The sequence below is a fragment of the Carlito syrichta genome, unplaced genomic scaffold, assembly GCF_000164805.1.
Source record: "Carlito syrichta isolate Samal-C Ts95f unplaced genomic scaffold, Tarsius_syrichta-2.0.1 Scaffold306795, whole genome shotgun sequence".
In the NCBI taxonomy this organism is placed as follows: Eukaryota; Metazoa; Chordata; class Mammalia; order Primates; family Tarsiidae; genus Carlito; species Carlito syrichta.
The window spans coordinates 549,635-570,407 of NW_007250891.1; the positions used below are offsets into that span (position 1 = coordinate 549,635).

The window sequence follows — 20,773 nt, forward strand, 5'->3', positions numbered from 1 at the left end:
AACAAACAACACACCAAGATGAATGTGCATTCTTGAAACTCCTTCCTAATCTTTTGCTCATTGCCACTTCAGGTCATAAGAATCCAATCAACTTGAACTTAAAAAAAAATGTGTAAATAATTATTTAAGAGCCATGTGGAAAACTCTGAAAGTGAGAAAAATATAAATACTTTTAATGCCTTGATTCATTAGTAAGAACATATTGATTTCTAAGTTAAAAATGTAACAATATATAGGTGGTTTAATATTTGCGTCTCTGAAACAATCCTTGTGTCTGTCTCCTTAAGTTGGACTTCCTTAAGGAACTGAGCCTACCTGGCAAGAGGCTCTCACTAGCTGTTATGTGGATCTTGACTGGCTATGCAAGCAGTGAGTCAGAATTCTTTCATCACACGCAAGCAGAACATAAGGTAAAGCACGATTAAGTCACATGTATGTGTGCATACATTATTATTACCATCATCTTTGAGAGCTCAAATTTGGTCACTTCCAAAATTCATCCAGAAGCAATTTTTATAAAAGAAAAATGAAAAATAAAACTTTGAAGGATAATTTGAAGAAAGAAGCCTTGTAATTCAGTGTAAACTACCACTCTTGGAAATAAGGACAGTCTCAGATGATAAAGATCTCAGATGTCTGAGTCCACATAGTGAATAAGAAAAGAAATAAGATAAGTCTGAGTCACAGACAGGATGGTGTCACTAAGAACCTTGATCTTGTGTAGAGGGCTACAGGGGGAGGGGAGATGGGAGTGCTTGAGGAAGTATGCATGAGTTTGCTTCTTGTGAAGAAGATCCCAGATCATTCTGGAATGCCCAGGACAGAACACACTCTATCTCTTCAACATCACTGACCTAGGGTATCAGTAGGAAAACTGTAGTCCTCATTTTTTGCCAAAGGGTACAAGATTCTGTCATCATTACATTTGTTAGAGCATCTATACTCATTGTTCCTGTTGATTCTTGAATTTTTGTTATTTCCTTTCCACTTGATTTGTCCAAACCACAGAATCAAACCAGCAACTAACTATACATTTTGTTTTTCTCAAACAGCACACACTCATAATACATAAGGATCATTAATATGTCACCTAGATGACCATTTTATTTTCCTTTAAAAAATGTAGAATGCTGCAGCTATGATATTTTGTCTGGGAGATTATGTATCATCTATGATAGAGATATGAGCTTCATAAGTGGTAAGGAGATAATTTAAAAAACCCCTAATATAGACTTCATATATCAAAGAACATAATACAGTGAGAGAAAGGAGAAATCATTCAATGTATGTCTCTGACAAGTTGATTTAGTTTTTTAGAAGAAGAAGTAAAGATAGCTTTGTAATTCAAATAGTGCACCCAAATAAACTCTACATGTACTAAAGCATTATTTGTTATAACAATAAAATTAAAAGGTACAAGAAAACAAATGCGATCTTTTTTTTCTGATTTTAGTTTGGGGAAAAATCAAAAGAAATGTTTAAAGGTGTGATTGAATATAAATGACTAATAGGAATATTAAAAGTATTAATCTTATTACAATTGCAAATAAATACAATTTTGAATATTAGGCATGAAAATATATTTCCTCATATGCTTTTTGGGGAGTTTAAATCGGTAAAGCCTTTCTTGAAAATAATTTGGTGATGCAGTATAAAGCTTTGAAATATTCATATCATGTGAACCAGGACTTCTAAGAGGGACTCTATACTAACGAGATGATCAGAAATGCCATTAAAGTCTTATGAACATGAATGGCCATTGTTATCTTAATTATTATAACAACCATAGCAACATAATAAATATCCCACACCAAAAACACACAACTAATTAAATAGCCTGCATCTACGATAGATTAATTTAATGAAACTGTCAAGTTAACAGAAAGCAATATATCAATTCTGTATAAAGAATAACCCCAATGATATATCCAGAAGACCTAGAAATAAATAGATCAAGCCTGAGAAGGGGAAGTAGGGACAATCTTTTGTTTACTTCTTTTTACCATTTCATAAAGTGCCTATATTAAAACATGGTTATTTTTATCACCACTAAACATTCAATTGATGTGTATATAAAGACAATATGAAAACATGAGAAATGTTCATGAATAACATCAAGCTAAAAACAAACAGCAGAAACAAAATGCATACCCTTAATATACTTAAAGTATAATCTGAACTATGACCAAAAAAAAAATCCATGGCCCAGGAAAAATAAAGCAAATGTTAACAGTTCATATTACAGAATGGTAAGCTGGAGGTGATTTCTCAAATTCCTAAATGTTCTATACCGAGTAGTATAAGTATCTTTATCATTAATCTTATTTAAAAATATGTTTGGGTTTGGTTTTTTTTTTGAGTTGAAGTCTCAGTCCGTCACCCAGGCTGGAGTGCAATGGCACGCTTATGGCCACTGCAGCCTTGGCCTGCTGGGCTCAGGCAATCCTTCCACCTCAGCCTTCCAAGTAGCTGGAACCACAGGCATGTACCACCACGCCCAGGATTAAAAAAAAAATGTATTGTAGAGACGAGGTCTCGCCATGTTGCTCAGGTTGGACTCGAACCCCTGAGCTCAGGCAATCCTCTCGTCTCCACCTCCCAAGGTGCTGGGATTACAGGCATGAGCCACCGTGCTTGGCTTTGGTATTTTCTAATTTGTTGTGAGGAAAGGGACCCCAGTAACCTTAAGTGCAGAAAGAACCAGAGTGAGAAGTGGCAGGAGAAAGGAATTTGGTTTCCCAGGGGTGGGCATGCAGTAGACACAAGAAGCAACTCCAGGGGTCAGGAGAGAAGGTGTAGGAGCTGTTCTCCTGATGGTTTTGTGTCATTCTCAAGTGTGGATGCCTCTCCTCTCTGCTTTCATCGGGATCTTTACCTTAGGTTCTCATGTCTGACTCTCACACGTGGTTCCCAGTTGGCCTGGGCAATAGAAGCCCTATAATTATGGCACATGGTTTTGGTAGAGCTTAGGGAAAAGAACAAGAGGTACTCATGCCATTGTGCCACTTCATGCATACCTCCTTTCCGCATAAGGACAGTAAATTTCTATCATCGTGCAGAGGAGAGATGCTTGTCCACCAAGGCATGTGTGGATGAGCAAAAAATATTAAAGGATTCCGGTTTATTTTGGAGAAAGTAAATTATTAATTAGTCATTTAAAGCAGCATCAATTTCTTTGGAGGGGTATTCCTCTTAAGTGATTCCCCCCCTATGTTTCATAGATACTGATTCGAAGCATACTTGGTTTAAAAAAGATGGTAGGAGAGAAAATTCCATGGTCAGAAGAAACATGACATGCTAGCTGAAAGCACTTTAAGGGTTACTCTTTCAATTACTGACAGACATATAACGTGTTCATTTAAAAAATCTATTTCATCATTTATGGCTGAATGAAATATGTGTCTGTTATTGCAGTAGCAATCTTGGCAAGATAGTTACAAGAACTGTTAGCCAGGAAAATGCCTGTACTATGTAGCCGTCAGCATTACTGTCATTCGTTTTATTGATATCTGACTCCTATTACACAGGCATTGAACTTGACATTCAATTTCTGGCAAGCAGGAACAGAGAGGGGTCATCTGATCAGCCAAGATCCAATGCTACATGCAAAATTAGCTTATTAATAAGATCTTCTGTTTCAGTTCACATGCTGCCCTAGAATTCTTCTGAGAGCTTTCTTGATAGTTAACAAAACTGGCTGGCTTGCATTAGCATATTAGTAGAACACAATGACTTACATCAGACACAACGTCAAATATCAAGTCATCTTTCTGGTTTTGACTTTGCCTTTCAACTATGTAGGTCTAGGATGGGGAAAGGTCCAAATTAAAACTAATGTCTACCACAGAACACAGAAAAACTCGCTTCATCTGACCAGAAAGATCGGATGGTGTGTAGAAGTCAGGTCTGGTCCTCAATTATCCTTGGGCAAGATGATTGATTCCCTAGAGAGTTGCCTAAGTATTTAGCTAATTTAGGAAATAGCTTAACCCTACTTGGCACAAAACCCTTAGACTGAGTTAGAGTTGAATCAGTTTCTTAGGCTGACGGGGTCAGAATTAAATATAGACACATTCCAGACTTGAGCAATGGTGTCCAGACTAACTGCTCTTGGAGTCATTTAGACTTACATAGAGGTTAGTGGTGGAAAGTTTCTGAAGACGTTGTGCTATGCTGTGGCATTCACCAAGTGTGCTGTCAATATGCTGACTTATTTAATTAAAACAAGCTGGGTTTTGTTTTGTTTTTAATTGGCAAGGTGTGCTCACTGTGGAGGCTAACTCTGTTTGCTCCTTGGTTTATCTTAACCTCTCAGAGTTTTCTCTAGGCCATGCAAGGAACTTGAGAAGGAGAAGCAGGACTCCAGGATTGTATATTTTGGAGGTTCCTCCCTTTTATGCTTTGACTGAAGAAAGTATGAGGCCTATAACTTTCTGAAGTCATGCCAGAAACTATGGAAAGCACTTGCAATTGCTGACAAGGTAAGCTAGAAGCTGGGAGATGACCAAACCTGCTGTCTGGCTTTCTCTACACTTTATGGTATTGTGCAAACTGATATCCTTCCTAAATGCAATCATTTCCCTCACTCTATCCAAAGGAAATATAAGTTAGGAAGTACAAAACTGGGGACCCCTTGAGGTAAGATTGCAGTTAAATTAGCCTGGACATATAAGACATTCTGAGATGAGGATGAATACTGGAGTTAACATGCTATTGTGGACAGTGCATCTAGCACTGTTGTGAGCATTTTAAAATGCCTTAGCCCATTTAACCTTAACCAGCAACCTATGAGATAAATGTTATCATCATTTCCATTTTGCAGAGGAGAATACTAAGGCAGAGATTAGTGAGGGAAGTTACCAAAGGCACTCATTAGTTTTAGACAGATCAACGATTTGCATCCAGCCATCTAACTCTAGATCTTGTGACTGTAAGGCCACAGGAACTGCATAAAACTATCTCGGATTGCTGGTCACATATACACAAGTCTAATTCTGACTTACTCAGAGACCAGGAAAAGAAATGTCTTTATTTGGAATTTTAAAAAATGATCAGTTCATCAATAACCAAAGTAGTAATAAGAGTATATATAATAAAATATCCCTTATATCCTTCCTATCAGTGAAAGCCACAACTCACAGCTTAAAAGCATTAATACACTGTGTATTAATGAATATATTTCTTACTTTTTATAAGCTGCATTTATAACATGATATATATTTATATATGATATATATTTATGACATGATATACAACATGATATATATGCATGTTTTATTACCAAAAGTGTTTTTAGAAACAAGAATTAGGTCAACCTACGCCACCACTTAATTTCCTTTCAAAAGCCATAAGTACTATTCAATTTTGTTGTTGTTGTTGTTGTTTTTTGTTTTTTTGAGTTGGAGTCTCACTCTGTCGCCCAGACTGGAGGGCAGTGGCTGCTCCTGGCCACGGCAGCCTCGACCTGCTGGGCTCCGGCGATCCTTCCGCCTCAGCCTTCCAAGTAGCCGGAATTACAGGCATGCGCTACCACACCCGGCTGATTTTTTGATTTATTGTAGAGATGAGGTCTCGCTGCCCAGGCGGGTCTCGAACCCACGGGCTCAGGCAAATCCACTCACCTCAGCCTCCCAAAGGTGCGGGATTACAGGCTGAGCCACCGAGCACGGCAGTACTATTCAATTTAAGCTAACACTTGTATTTCTACTATAAACAGCTTTCGTTTCTGAATAATAGTAGACTAAGTAAATATGACACTACTGTGTCACCAAACATTCTATAATTATTAAAATGGATGACTGTGAAGGATAGACAGAAACACCAATATGTAGTTATTGCAGGTGAAAAGAGCCAGATACAAAAGTGTACGTATGAGACAAGAACACCTGCAACCCATATACATGACTGGTAGAAGCTTGAATTTGAAGTTAGGAAATTGGTTTGGCTTTATCCACCAACAGCTAAAGACACAATGACTGGAATGACCCAGAACTTCTACTCCTGGGCTCACAGCCTAGAACAAAAGTACTTCTGTCCCCTATAACACATGCAAGAGAATGTCCCATGCTGCTTTATTTATCATTGTCAAAAACTGGAAACATGCCAAGCGTCTATCAATGTGAAATAAACAACTAAATCACAGTACGTGGTGGCATGTTCAAAGATAATTTTACAAAATTATTTTACTTTTTAAAAAATATTATTTTTTGTTTCAGAGTTGTGGGGTACAAGCAAGGATTTATTACATTAGCCGATTGCACTGCAGCTGTAGTTGGGCTTCTAGCTGGCCCACTCTCCCCTAATAGTGGACCAGGCACCCAGTGGGATACCACATAAACCCCTTCCTCTTCCTTCCTTCTCTCTTCCAGCAGTACCAAGCATCTGCCAGTCCTACCCTAGTGCCTGTGTGACCAATGATCAGCGTCCACTTATGAGTGAGAACATGCGATATTCAGTGGTTGGCTTTTGTGATATTTCCCTTAGTGTGATGAACTCCAGCTGCACCCATGTGGCTATGAAGGCCATGGGTTTGTTCTTCTTTATGGATGCATAACATTCTATTGTGTATATGTACTACATGTTCTTTAGTCCACTTTTGATGGGTATATTGGTGGATTCCATGCTTTTTTTTTTTGAGTTGGAGTCTCACTCTGTCGCCCAGACTGGAGGGCAGTGGCCGCTCTGGACCACCGCGCTAATTTTTGATTTATTGTAGAGATGAGGTCTCGTTAAGTTGCCCAGGCGGGTCTTGAACCCGCGGGCTCAGGCAATCCACTCACCTCAGCCTCCCAAAGTGTGGGATTACAGGCTGAGCCACCGAACCCGGCTTCCATGTTTTTGCTATTGTGAAAAGTGCCACAACACATATGTGTGCAGATATATTTTGGTAGAGTACTTTATGCTTCTCCTGGTGTATTCCCAGAAGAGGAATTGCTGGATTGTGAGGAAGCTCAATTTTTAGCTCTTTGAGAATACACCACACTGCTTTCCACAGAAGTTGAACTAGCTTACATTTCTACCAGCAGTGTAGAAGCATTTCCTTTTCTCCACAGTTGTGCCAGAACCTATTGTTTTTTGACTTACTAGTGATAGCCATCCTCACTGGTGTTAGGTGACATCTTATTGTAGTTTTTATTTGCATTTTTCTGATGACTAGTGAGGCTGGACATTTTTTCATGAATTTGTTGACTGCTTGTATGCCTTCCTTTGAGAAGTGTCAGTGTCTTTTGCCCACTTTTTTTTTAGATTAGAAAATATAGTTTATTGAGAAAGTAAATTAGAGAAAGAGAGAGAGGATTCACTTCCCCAAGGTAAGGGAGTGAGACAAAGCCTAAGAAAACATGGTAGTGGCTATAGCTCAGAGAAGTCGTGACCAGACCATAGCTTAGCAAGGCAATGGCTTGTCCATTTTTTTCAGTTGGACTCACTCCCTCGCCCAGGCTGGAGCCTGCCCACTTTTAAATGGGGTTGTTTGTTTTTTTCCTTTCAGTTCTTCTGAGTTCCTTGTAGATCCTGGATATTAGGCCTTTGTCAGATGCACAGCTTGCAAATGTGTTTTCCCATTCCATGGGTTGTCTCTTTAATCTCTTGATTTTTTTTTCTGTGCTCAATCTTACAAAAGAATTTTACACAGAAATATAATAAAAATGAATAGTCACTTCACTCAACATTGGATATGCATCTCACATACACAGCATGAAGCAGAAGGACCCAGACATTTAAAAAGTGCATGAAGGATCCTTCTAGAATGTTGGATATAGTCAACAACTTAATCTGAATGGAGTTTATAGGTGCATGTAACATATGCAAAGATACATTTAACTGTATACAGAACATGTGCACTTAAGCTATATTATTCCTCAATAAAACTATAGAAAAATGCATGCTCACTTAGATCACAAGTATGCACAGGGTAAAAATTGATAGTTAAATATTTGTTAAGTGAGAAGCACTCAAATGCATATTTATTTTGGCACTGCCAAGTCAAACATGCTGTTAGAATAGTGAACCTTATTACAATTGACCCTCACTACTGCAGGGGGTTCAAGTACCATTCATTAGTATAAAGATAGCAGCAGGGAGGTCAATTACAAACAAGATGTCTGAGTGGTCCAGAACTTAGGGGAGAGGTGAACATACATTAAATGCAATTACAGCAATATTTCTCTCATTATTGCTTTCATTTATGATCAAGAGTTATATCCGTCCTCCTTCCTATGTCTGCTGATGCTGTTGGCTACTACACACCTCTTAGAGAGCAGAGTTCCATTGCTTGGGAATGCCTGCAGACCAGACTTTACTCCCTCCAACAAATAAACCATTTCTTATATTCAAGCAATGATCTGGATCATTGAGTCAGAGATGCAAACTTGAATGGGGTTCCTCGTCGTGGATGTATATCGTCATAAGGAGGAGTGATGGGTTTTCTGACCATGCCTTTGGTGTGTAGTCATATGGTGGATAGTCCAGAGGTATGCTTCTACTTTCTTTTCTGGCTGTATCTGCTTGTAGACAACTACAGAACAAAGTTCAGTGTCAGAACTCAGGTCTTGGAATCAGGTTCATCCAGTGATGTCTGAAAGAGCCCATGCCACAAAAGTTTCTATGCACATCAGAATGCTACCAAGCTTGAAAGGAGGTGTATTTGCAGTTCATGCTTTGGCTTTTGACAAACTGGACCTTTGCAGAGAAGATGGTAGGTCAGGGAATATGGCCAAGGTCAGTCAGGCAGTGCTCACAACAAAACGTAGGGGAACTCAAAAAGCGTGAAACCCATTGTGTGGGTCTGTTTTAATGATCAGTGATTCAGGAACACAGAGACAAAGATGGGACCCCAATGAAAATATGTAATCCAGGTAGGTTGATTAAATGATTTCAGTGATCTTCAGAGAAAAGATATGATTACTAATCATGGAAAAGGTAGTTTTCCCTTTGTGTGAAAGTCCTGTGTGCATGGATGGACAAGTTCTAGCAGGCATATGCTTCTCTGCAAAAGAAAGCAGCCATGACTAATGTGTGTGCATGGTGAATACAACAGAGCTGGAATCTAGCTCTTCTCAGAGGCTAGCTCTTCTCAAAGGAGGCTCAGACTTGTTGGGGTAGAGCCTTGGGAGGGGTGAGCTATCCCAGGTCGTGGGCATCAAGATTGACAGAAGTGATCTGATCTGCAGCCTTCAAAATTCGCCTATCAATAGTGGTCCTACCAGTTCTTCTAAGACTTCAGGAACCATGGAATCTAATGCATTTTAGCATGATTTGGGTCAGAGAGGGTCACTTCAGAGTTGTAAGCCTTAAGGATGGATTGTTGAACTCAGGGGAAGTTGAAGAGAATTTTCAGAACAATTAGCTCTTTGTAGAAAATTGCCCAGACTGATTAATACTGTTCCGACTTTTCCTGATGTTCGATGAGTATAGGAAGAATACTGTAAGTAGTTGTGTCGACTTTTGCCAATGAGAGGGGATGAGGGAGTCTTAATAACTATTTCGCAAATTGAAGGAGAAGCTTATGGACAATTCCTCATGATTTCAATCTGTCAATTGAAAGAAATTGTAAAGTCACACTATGCCCTTCGGTCTGCTAACCGACATGGTACCTTTTCTCAGCAACTTTGGGGGAATTCTCAGTCTTTTGGGGGAGCCATGAGCTGGGAGAGACCATTCTCAATTTTAGTAACAATCATTTCATGCTTCTCCTTGTAGAAATAACCAGTCTATGAAGGCACGTGGTGCTTGGGGCTCGGTGCCCCTTATTGTTTTTAAATTGGCTATTGAAGAGTTTCTCAAGTCTGAAGGGTTTCCTCAGGTCTATGCTCAAATAAACACAGACGTTGTTTATGTGGAGTCCCAAGCTCCTCAGTACATTGTGGTTTATGGTGCTTCAAGAGAACCCACAACTCTTTTGTAGCAATAGAAAGCCCCTTTCTTGAATTTTTAATTTTGTTTGATGAGCGTCTTGGTCTAGCATCCCACAGAATGCTCTCTGAGAAACACTGTCCTAGTGACAATCTTCTTAATCCCATTTTTTCATGTAAGACTCAGTCAGAAAAAAGTATTGGTAAGAGAGAAGGAGGAGGGGAGGAGAGATCAGATCAACGGTATACTTGGTTTTTGTTTCCAGAAAAATAATATTGATATTACTACGCATGGAATATTTATTCTATACTTAAGACCAATTAGATAATTACATTTTCCCTCGGCTGTTCTGATTTAGTCTGTGCCCTTCAGCTAAACATATATTTCATTATTGGTGTTTGAAAGAGAATGTCAATGGAAAAGGTGAGTTTTTTTAAAAAAATTAAAATGGAAGAAAGTATGACATTAAATCATTTCAATTTTAGCCACCTCAATCAGAAAATTGTCTATATCTTGGAGTGCTGTAAACTGCAGACTGCTTTGATCTAACCAAATATATTTTAAGAGCATCAGGTAAATACTAACGTCTTCAAACTTACATTTTCTACCGAACTAGAAATTATAGACTCACAGGTCTTACAATCACAAACAAGTTAAAAAGATATATAGGCTAAACCTCCATATGCAGGCAGATGGGATGTGATTATCACAATTTCAAGGATGAGGAAAATTAAGATTCACAAGACATAAATGTTTTACTAAAGATTTCATTAATGTTAAGTAGTAGACTCAGAATAGGAATCCAAATCTTTTGCTTCTTAATACTCTTTAAAAAATTAAAAGCCAGCTTTTAATAAAATTACCGTTCATGCACAAATGCAAACTATGAAATCTACATATCATTTTGACCCACTAACTACAAGCTACAGGAAAGAATGCTGTTCAGTTTTTCACTTATCATGCTTTTATTCAGTTCCTTGTTGCCCTTCAGCATCATTCTCTTCCAATCAAACCCTCCTCAATTTTTTTTTTTTTTGAGTTGGAGTCTCACTTGGTCGCCTAGACTGGAGTGCAGTGGCCGCTCCAGGCCACCACAGCCTCGACCTGCTGGGCTCCGGCGATCCTTTCGCCTCAGCCTTCCAAGTAGCCGGAACTACAGGCATGCACTACCACACCCGGCTGATTTTTTGATTTATTGTAGAGATGAGGTCTTGCTGCCCAGGCGGGTCTCGAACCCGCGGGCTCAGGCAATCCACTCACCTCAGTCTTTCAAAGGCGCGGGATTACAGGCTGAGTCACCGAACCCGGCTCTCAATTTTTATAAAGACAAATTTTATTATATATATTTAAGGTCCAACACATGATGTCATAAGATACATATATAATATGTAAATAGCAAAATGGTTATTTCAGTGGATCCAATGAACACATCTAGCATCTCACATAGTAACTCATATTTCCTCCTGTGGTAAATACAGCTATAATCTATTCACTTAATGAAAATTCTGAACACAATACACTATTATTAACTATAGTCCTCGTGTTCTACAGATTTTTTCACTTGCTCACTCTACATCTTTTCTATTTTGTATTCTTCCATCTACAGGTCCCCAATTCCTTCTCTCTATGAGGTTCTGTTATAAAGAGTACTTCTGATCTCTTTGCAATCTAAGTATTGAAAAACAAAGTCTTCATCCTTTGAAGGTTGTGGATTTTAGCAGCCCAGAAGATGACAGGTCAAAGAGTTTGAAAACACTGAGAAGGGGCATCAACTCAGAATCACTCAAATCATTCGTGAAACGGAGAGCTGTGTTTCCAATACTCACTTTCAAAGGTAAGTACTCAAAATTTGTGGTTCCAAGTAGCACCTAATAACATTTAATGAGACAGTGATTTGTAGCAAGTGGGTGTTTCTAGATAACTGAGCACCTCAAAACTCGGTGACTTAAAAACTATAAGTATTATTGTTCACAAGTGTGTGTGTCGGCTTGGACCACCTGACAGACATTAGCATAACCCCAAGGCCTCATAGTTGGCTGGTTATAGATTGGGGCAACATCTTCCAGAAAACCAGACCAAGCTCACTCTCATGGTATTAACAGGAATAAAGAAAGTAGGTTTGTGCAAGGCTTCAGAATTGGCACACCATCATTTCTGCAGTATTCTCTTGGCTAAAGCAAACCACAAGTCACTCAGTCAGCTCAAAATCAGAGGGAGAGGAAAAAAAATTAACTTCGTACAAGAGAAGCTTCAAGGTCATATTGTATAGGGCATGAATACAGAGAATAATAAAAAATTGTGATTTTTTAAAATAACCTACCACATGACTCTTCTCTTGATAATGGCTTTTAAGCTAGGTCTTACTTAATTTCTTTATTAATTTTTCAGCATTTCAGTAAATGTGTACTGAGCACCTAGTTTTAAAAACACTGTGCTGGATATTAGAGACAAAGGAACAGAAAACAGCCTTGCCCTTAGGGGCATGTCCATATTTGTATATATTTAACTTAATAATAATTTCACTGGAAACAAGAAAATTACATATGTTTTAAAGGGTTATTAAAAAAAGTTTTTAGCTTTATAATTAAGTCGTAATTTTTCTCACTCTTTCAATGGTCTTCACTGTGGTAGGAATTTTTGGAAAATCTCAGGTTTTAAAGGTTGGAATAACAGGATTCATATCCCAAGTCCATAACTTCCTGACTATGAGACTTGGGTTGTTTAGTTAACCTTTCTGAACTCCAGTTTACTTATCTGTAAAAGGGAAACAATAATATATAAACTGGAGTCATTATATATAAACTGCAACAATCCTCAGCTTCAGGACTGACTCATTTATGGCAATATTCAACAAATAATAACCATAATAATTGTGCCTTCGTCCATCACTTATCACACCTGCACACATGAAGATGCCAGGCTTGGAAAATGTATTTTCGACAAGACAGTACGTGAGGAGAGAAACATTCAACGCATGAGACTGGCAAAAACTAAGGACGTCCTTAGTGGAAAAGCACATCCTCCTCAATTGGAAAATGATATTCAAAAAGGCAAACAATATTTAACCAGTGGTACTGACATTCCTTTTCTGTTTTTTTCTTTTCTTTTCTTTTCAGGGGGAGGGAGGGTCACCCAGAGCCAGAATGGGACATTCTGCTCTCCTTTCTGCGGCACTGCAGCATTATTTATTCTGGCAGAACTGCCACTATTCTCATATGACAGGCACAGAGAGCATAATAAACACAGATTCGGTTAAAACTCTAGTGAGCAGGACAGTTATCAGGAGGTTGAAAAGAGGCCAAATGCATTTCCCCCGTTACAAATGAAACAAGAGAGCAGGAATAGCCAGCAGTGCAATGAATTTTACCCTTTGTATAAAATATACAAGCGCTAGCCTCTGCACTCTTGGTTCAAGAAAGAGCTAGGGGAAGAAAATGCTGGAAGGTTTTTTGTTTTATTAGACTTTTAAATAATTATCTTTTAAAACACATTTAAAAAAACAATTTGGTTCTCAAGTAATATTTGTGAAGAACATAATAGTCATTAACAAAATATCAAAACTGTTGTTTGATACTAAACTTGTCATATTCTCTTAGATCTGATGAATACATTTTCCTCTCTAACTCCTGAAAACATGTACTTATGCAAAAGTACCTATGGGTCTTTATTGGTTCAATAAGTTGCACTAGTCTTTTTTTTTGAATTGGTGTCTCACTCTGTGGCCCAGGCTAGAACACAGTGGCACAATCTCGGATACCCAGCCTTGACCTGCTAGGCTCAGGTGATCCTTCTGCCTCAGCCTTCCAAGTACCTGGGACTACAGGCGCACACCGCCATGCCCAGGTAACTTTTTGATTTATTGTAGAGATTAGGTCTTGCCAAGTTGCCCCAGGCTGATCTTGAACTCCTGGGCTCAGGCAGTCCTCTCACCTCGGTCTTTCAAATTGCTGAGATAACAGTTACAAACTGGCAGTTACAAACTGCACTATTCTTGAAGCAATTTATCAATGATAATATGACTATTATTTAAATCTAACCACAATTTTGTCCATAGTGTATGTTATTTGCTAAAAATAATGAGTGGTAAATATTATTCATCATTTTATATTTATTATGTGGTAATTAAAAATTATTTCTGAGTATTATAATGTGTATGAGGCTTCAGAAAAGACTTAATTTTTATTATTGCTCCAGATTCTTCTATTTTAATATAAGATGATCTCCCAAAATAATGAGAAAACAAATGCACAATTACAGAGGAAAGATTTTTAGCTCTTTAGGAAATCATTATACATATGGGTGTTTTGGTAAGGAAATGGAGCAGAAGGGGAATTATTTAGAAAGCAGGTTTTGTCTCAGATATTTGCTAGATTGTGTAGTTTTGGTTGTCATGGTAATAAGCACCATGATTTAAATGAGTCTACACAGAAATAGAAGTCACTCATACTATATTCATAAGAATCAATGAAATCTCATTATTTAATGGAAAAAAAATTCCCAGTTTGGATGAAGAAGGGAAAAACATGGTGTGTCAAATTTATTTTTCTGACAAACTGCTTGTTATTTTATCTCTGAAACAACACAAAGACAAAATATTTAGAACTAAACAACAAAGGAAGCATGACGTATAAAACTTCTGGAATGCACTAAGAAGTACTTGGGAGCTACTTTACAAACTCAAGGTTATTAAAAACCATCCAAAGCTATGAAATAAAATTAAACTCAGGAATTCAGAAAAAAATCAAATTTCAAAGAAAGCAAAAATAAGGATATGACAAAGCTACAGAATTTTTTTTTTTTTGAGTCGGAGTCTCACTCTGTCACCCATAAACTGGATGGAGTATAGTGGCACACTCTTGGCCACCGCAGCCTCAACCTGCTGGGCTCAGGCAATCCTTCCATCTCAGCCTTCCAAGTAGCTGGAACTACAGGCAGCGCCACCATGCCCAGCTAATTTTTTTTTAATTGCAGAGATGAGGGCTCGCTAAGTTGTCTGGGCTGGTCCTGAACCTGTGGGCTCAGGCAATCCTCTCACCTCAGCCTTCCAACATGCTGGGATTGTAGGCATGAGCCACTGCACCCAATTTAGAAAAAAACTACAGGAACTAGTAAAACAAAATAACATCAACGTGAGAAATGACAACAAAACTACAATTTATTTTTTAAAATAATAAATATAGGCAAGTTTTGAGCAAGAATTATTAATGATATTGGGGAAAAGGCATAAACAATATCAGGGATATAAAAGTTTTCAAACTACACCTAAAATAGCAATTAAGATTATTAAACAAGGTTATGATTAAGTTGGCAAAGAAATGTGAAATGTCAACATGAATAATATTTCAGACAATATATGTAACTCAAAAAAGAAACAAAATATTCTGATTAGACCTTTGGACTTTAAAATAATTAATAATCACAAGTCAACCCTCTTTCCAACTGTTCAGAAGACTACAGGGAGATTTCACCACACATTAAAGGAATATATAATCCTTATTTAGTAAAAGTTGTTGTAGAGAGAAGGAAAAAAGAAAGAAAGAAAGTTATCTAAGTTACTTACTGTAACTTTGATAGCAAAAGATTGTATAAGAAGTGACTCTTATCTCACTAATAAAAATAAACGCAAACATCCTAAATAAGGACTAGAAAACTTCATCTAATATATCATGATCAAAAGGAGTTTGTATTAAAAATGAAGAACAATTCAAAACCAACAAACATATATCAATGCAATTTGCTATGTGGGCAAAGAAAAGAATTGCTATCATCCTCCTAATAAATAAAAATATAGATAAAATTTTGCATTCATGATTATGAACACTTCATAAAAATAACACACTGGAACTCTAACAAACATACTAATTGATGGCAAATATTTAAGGGTATTGCCATTAATTTGAAAACAAAACAATGAGATCCATTATTATCACAAATTTTCAACATGTACTGGCAGTGCTAGCCAAAGCAATAACATAAGAAGGAAAAATAAGAGACAGAGAAAAGGAAAAAAAGATAATCATGATCATTACATTAGGAAATAGACATTTCACAGGAAAATTATCAGAATTAATAAGAAAACTCAGTAGGATTCCTAAATATAAAGTCAACAAAGGAAGCTCAGTTTCAGTATTCCAGTAAACAAATTAAAATGGAATTAAAAATAGAACTCATGATACTAACACAAACTTCAGATAGTTAGAACAAGAAATAAGATAAAGATGTGTAGAAATAGATGAAAAAATTCAAACATTGCTTATGCAATAAAATAATCAATGTCAAAATATAGATCATATTCGTGAAAGAAAAAATCAGTAGCTTAAAAGGGACAATTTTCCATATTAAACTATAAATATATTTCTAGTCAACATTATAGAAGAATTTTTTATAAACAGAATCAAAGAAATTATAAAGTTAATATGAAAAATAAATATACACAAATAACTAGAATACATAAGAATAATAACGTATGAGAACTGAATAATTGAATTAATACGTTATTGGTACAGTTTTAGTCAAATAAATTAAAATCTGAAAGGAGTAAAGAAACATTACTAGGAAACAGTGTAGGGATCACTGAATATTCAACTAAATATAAAATTGTATCATTCCTTATACAGTAATTCCCCTACATATGAGCATTCATGTTACGAACTTTCATTTTAAGCAAGTTACATACGCTTTTTAATGTATTATTCCTCTCCAACAGGTGTCAGTATAGCCTAATAAATACAAACAGTACTGTACAGTCGATTGTGTTAGTTGCATACCTAGGCTAACCTTGGAATTACAACAAACGGATTTATGAATGCACTCTTAGAACCAAACTCCTTAATAAGTTGGGGACTTCCTGAATCCATCATAATATTCTTGATGTGTGGAAACCTCAAGGTTTAAAAAAGAAATAAGATGAACATGGGTAGGAAAAGAATATCTAGGATGAAGGCTCAAAGTCAGAGAACTGAATATGACTGTAGAAATTCTTCTGTAGGTCCCTGGGCCATCGCCAAGGAGCAGTGCTCAGTCTGCCTTGCTGGAAGATGTTTGACTTTGCTTGTAATCAGGGAAATGCAAATTAATGCTCTCTGTACAGTTCTGCCAGTTAATATATACCTCGGGGAAAATTCAAAACATGTATCTCAAGAGACACAGATGAGGATATAACACCAAAACTGATTTAACAAAACTGAAAAGAGATTTCAGTGTCCATCAGCAGCGAAATAAATGAGAATATTGCAGTTTCTTCGTCAATGAGTACCGTGGCAGTTAAAGAGAATAAACTAGCTCTTGATGTATCAATATCGTTAAATTTTAAAACCCATGTGGAGTTAAAAAGAGAAGTATAGAATAAAATATATTGTAGGATAGTGCTTCTGTAATTCTTAATCACTTACAATGCCATATATTTGTTTTGAAAAAACAATGGCTAGAGAAATTAAAAAATAAGTTGTGGAAGATTATACAGCATTGATGATATTGCTGTCTGGTGAAGGAAGGAGTGGAATGTATCTATGTAGAAATAAACAAAAGGAACCTCAGCTTTTAGTTGTAATTGTTTATTTCTCTTATGCTAATAAAAACCTGAGAAAAAGTTGCAAAATGTTATTTATAGATAGCAGATAAATTGGTGACTTACCTATATTCCTTTTGAATTCTTCCTGATTATTAAATTTTTAAAGACAATATATAATAAAGGATCATATTATACATTAAATGGAAAAAGAAAAATCTAGATAAGTCTGTTTTTATCTTTCCACAAATGCGCAACAGATATTTTATTATTTTCATGAGGTGTTTGAAAATTAATAATATAAATTCATTCATTAATAATTAAGTACTTTCCTTTTAAGTAATGAGGTAATGCATAAAATATATTTTATACCAGCATTTAACTATTAATAAACTAAATGTCTAGATTTTTGGAATCGTATCTTACAGATATCTTTTTGATTTGTAATTGCATAAGAAACTTTACATCTTTATAATCATTTCAATGAAGTGATATTAAGAAAAAAGCTGAGACTGTGCATGGTGGCTCACACTTATAATCCCAGCACTTTGGAGGACAAAGAGGGAGGATTGCTTGAGCCCAGGAGTTTGAGACCAGCATGGGCAACATAGCCAGACCTCCTCTCTACATAAAAAAAAAAGAAAAAAAAATTAACCGGGCATGGTGGCTCACGCCTGTAGTCCCAGTTGCTCAGGCAGTTGAGGTGGAAGGATCGCCCTAAGCTCAGAAGGTCAAGAGTGGCCATGACCATGCCACTTGTACTCCATCCTCGGTGACAGAGTGAAATCCTGACTCAAAAAAAAGAACAAAAAACAAAAGAAAAAGTTGAAACAAACAAGCAAGAATGTTTGGTTTCAATCTGGTTCATTAGTGCATGCTCAATCCCTGCTTCAGAAGCAAGTTTCATTTTGTTCCTGGTGTGTGTTAAATGAGAACAGATTACATCTCCTGTCCTTTTCTGAATGTTTGACAGTGATTTATAATATGTAGATCCAATAAAAGAGAGAGAGAGACGAGATTTTACATAGGAAGCGCAATGTGCGTTAAATATATCCTATGGTTATATGTTTTCTTGGGAAAGTTAATCTCCAATTTATATGAAAATAACAGTGGAAAATATGTAATTTCTAGACATTTTCTTCTTACCTTGATTTTCTAGACTGCAGTTTAGGTTACATTTCTTAACCTATTTCAGGCTCAAAAAACTAAGGAATATTGTAAATTATCTCCCACTGGAATATTAAGAGGGAGATGTATGTACATTGGCAATAATACTTACATGATTTTAAATATTTATTTGCTTTGCAATGGCCACTGAACCTGTCCTACCCCTCACTATTAAGAATCACTAAAGATTATTTAGTTTATGAAGTGGCTAACTTCAAACAGCAGAAAACAGTGAAATCTGAAGTGAGGTGATGCTTCCCCAAGTTCCATTTCATAAAAGGATGGGAACCACAGAAAATATGTTGCTTCTTTTCAATGTGATGTTTCTCAGCCGCCTGCCTCAAGAAGAAGGTGGTTTTAACCCTTTTAACTCTTGTAACCCTTTTTGTTGGGTGATGCACGGCAAGCCCTCATCTAAAGCGTAGGAAACCTGACTTCGAGGAAGTATGGCAGGGGATTTGGTGTTTATAATCTTTCTGAGATTTTTCAAGCTTCTCTAAAGGACAATGCCCTCTCTCCTTGGACACTTCCAATGACTGCCCCCTTAGAAGAGATTAATTTTCAAACTTTTAACTAAAAGAGTTAACCTACCCAAGTTGACTTTAATTCCTCACAAAAGATAAATTATACTTTTATAAGAACAATGTATTACTATTATGGCTACATTCCAGTTCTTTTAAGTCATAAATTGGGTCTGATATTTTTAAAAATTCCTTGGTTGAATAATGTGAGAATGATGTAATCACACACACACACACACACACACACACACACACACACACACACACATAGAGGCATGGACACAAATACACACACCTGATTTTATTTTTAGACCTATGTGTCCTGCAAAACATGAGAATATGGTGAAGCCCTGAAAGTCACAACAGTGACTTTTTTTATGAAAAAAAAATAGTATCTCAAAGCCTAAAGCACATTGATTTATGTCAAATTGTTACTGTACTTAGATGATAAGAGTTTCACAGTACAGCTGGATAATCTTTGCTGCAGAAGTAATAACAAATTTTCCTTCATAAAGAGCAAATAAATAAACAAACAAACCTACAAGACGAAATTTGAAAACCGTCATAAGATTCTAGGTAGTCTTTATAGGTGATCTGGACAGATAGTGTCTGTGTAAACCTTAATCCAAAGGAGATTCTAACGGCTTGCCTGCAGTGCAGCAGAAAAATGTCCCCTCCCTAGCTCCATCTTCAGGCTCAGAGAACACTTTCTAAACAGCGTCCCTGGTTTATTGTCCCTAATGGACAAGATCCTTGACAAATACTCGGTTATAGTCGAAAATCTAATCTACTAAAAATAATCTTACAAAATGGATGTTAACATGCTTTTAGTGTTTAAAAAAATCTGTGTTATTCATCTATTAAAGGGTATCTCAGTATAGGTTTTTAAAATCATACATTCTATCTAAAATGCAAAATGAGAATTATTTAATTTTTTAAAGTTAACCATAAAATCATTACAAAAAAGGACTGAGACTTAAAAATGTTCAAGAACTACCAGCAGACTATCAACATAATTGAAGGTATTTATATCAATGACATTATATTAAAAATTAGGTGTCAATTCAGAGTTTATTAATTTCTTTAATCAACAAATTAGGAAAGGATTACAGACCTACTATATGAACTTTTTAAGATGAGGGTTCATTAACCCCCCAAATTAGTGAAAAATTGGGTATTAGTGTGTATGTTTATGGCATTCATGAGGTTCCTAAATTAGGCTTTGACCCAGATGAGGTTGAGAAGCATCATAATATTTCATAGGTATATTAAGTGCTACTTGGTTGCATCGATCAGAGACATATGGAAATCATGGAAAATTTGACTAACGTTTAATATCAACAGTAAAAAATATTCCCTCATATTGAACATCCTTGGAAACCCAACAAACATGTGGATCACTCAACACTGTATAGTCAAAACATACAGTACACAAACAACTCTTAGCAGGAACAGCACCAAGGTGTAAGAGTAAATAATGAAAACTTAAGCCAATTTAACACAATCCACATAATTCAATCAGTTAATTCACCTCAACTTTCAGAGCGTCACAGTATCAATCTTTATTCCATTTAGGAAGACAGTCTTCAGACCAAACACCGATGATCCAAAACGCTGATGGGAGTCTGTTTTTTAAACCAGCCTGCAGAATTCTTCAAGGCTATAAATAGTTTTTTTCCTCCATGAAATATTTGTTCCCTCTAATTATGAAAAGAGAGCAAGTCTC

General features: G+C 36.6%; 1 protein-coding gene across 1 annotated transcript in view; it reads right to left on the reverse strand.

Annotated features, from left to right (window-relative positions):
* MYO16 (myosin XVI) overlaps positions 1–20,773 on the reverse strand; it is a 348,665-nt gene that overhangs the window by 205,745 nt on the left and 122,147 nt on the right. The gene's annotated exons all lie outside the window — the stretch shown is intronic.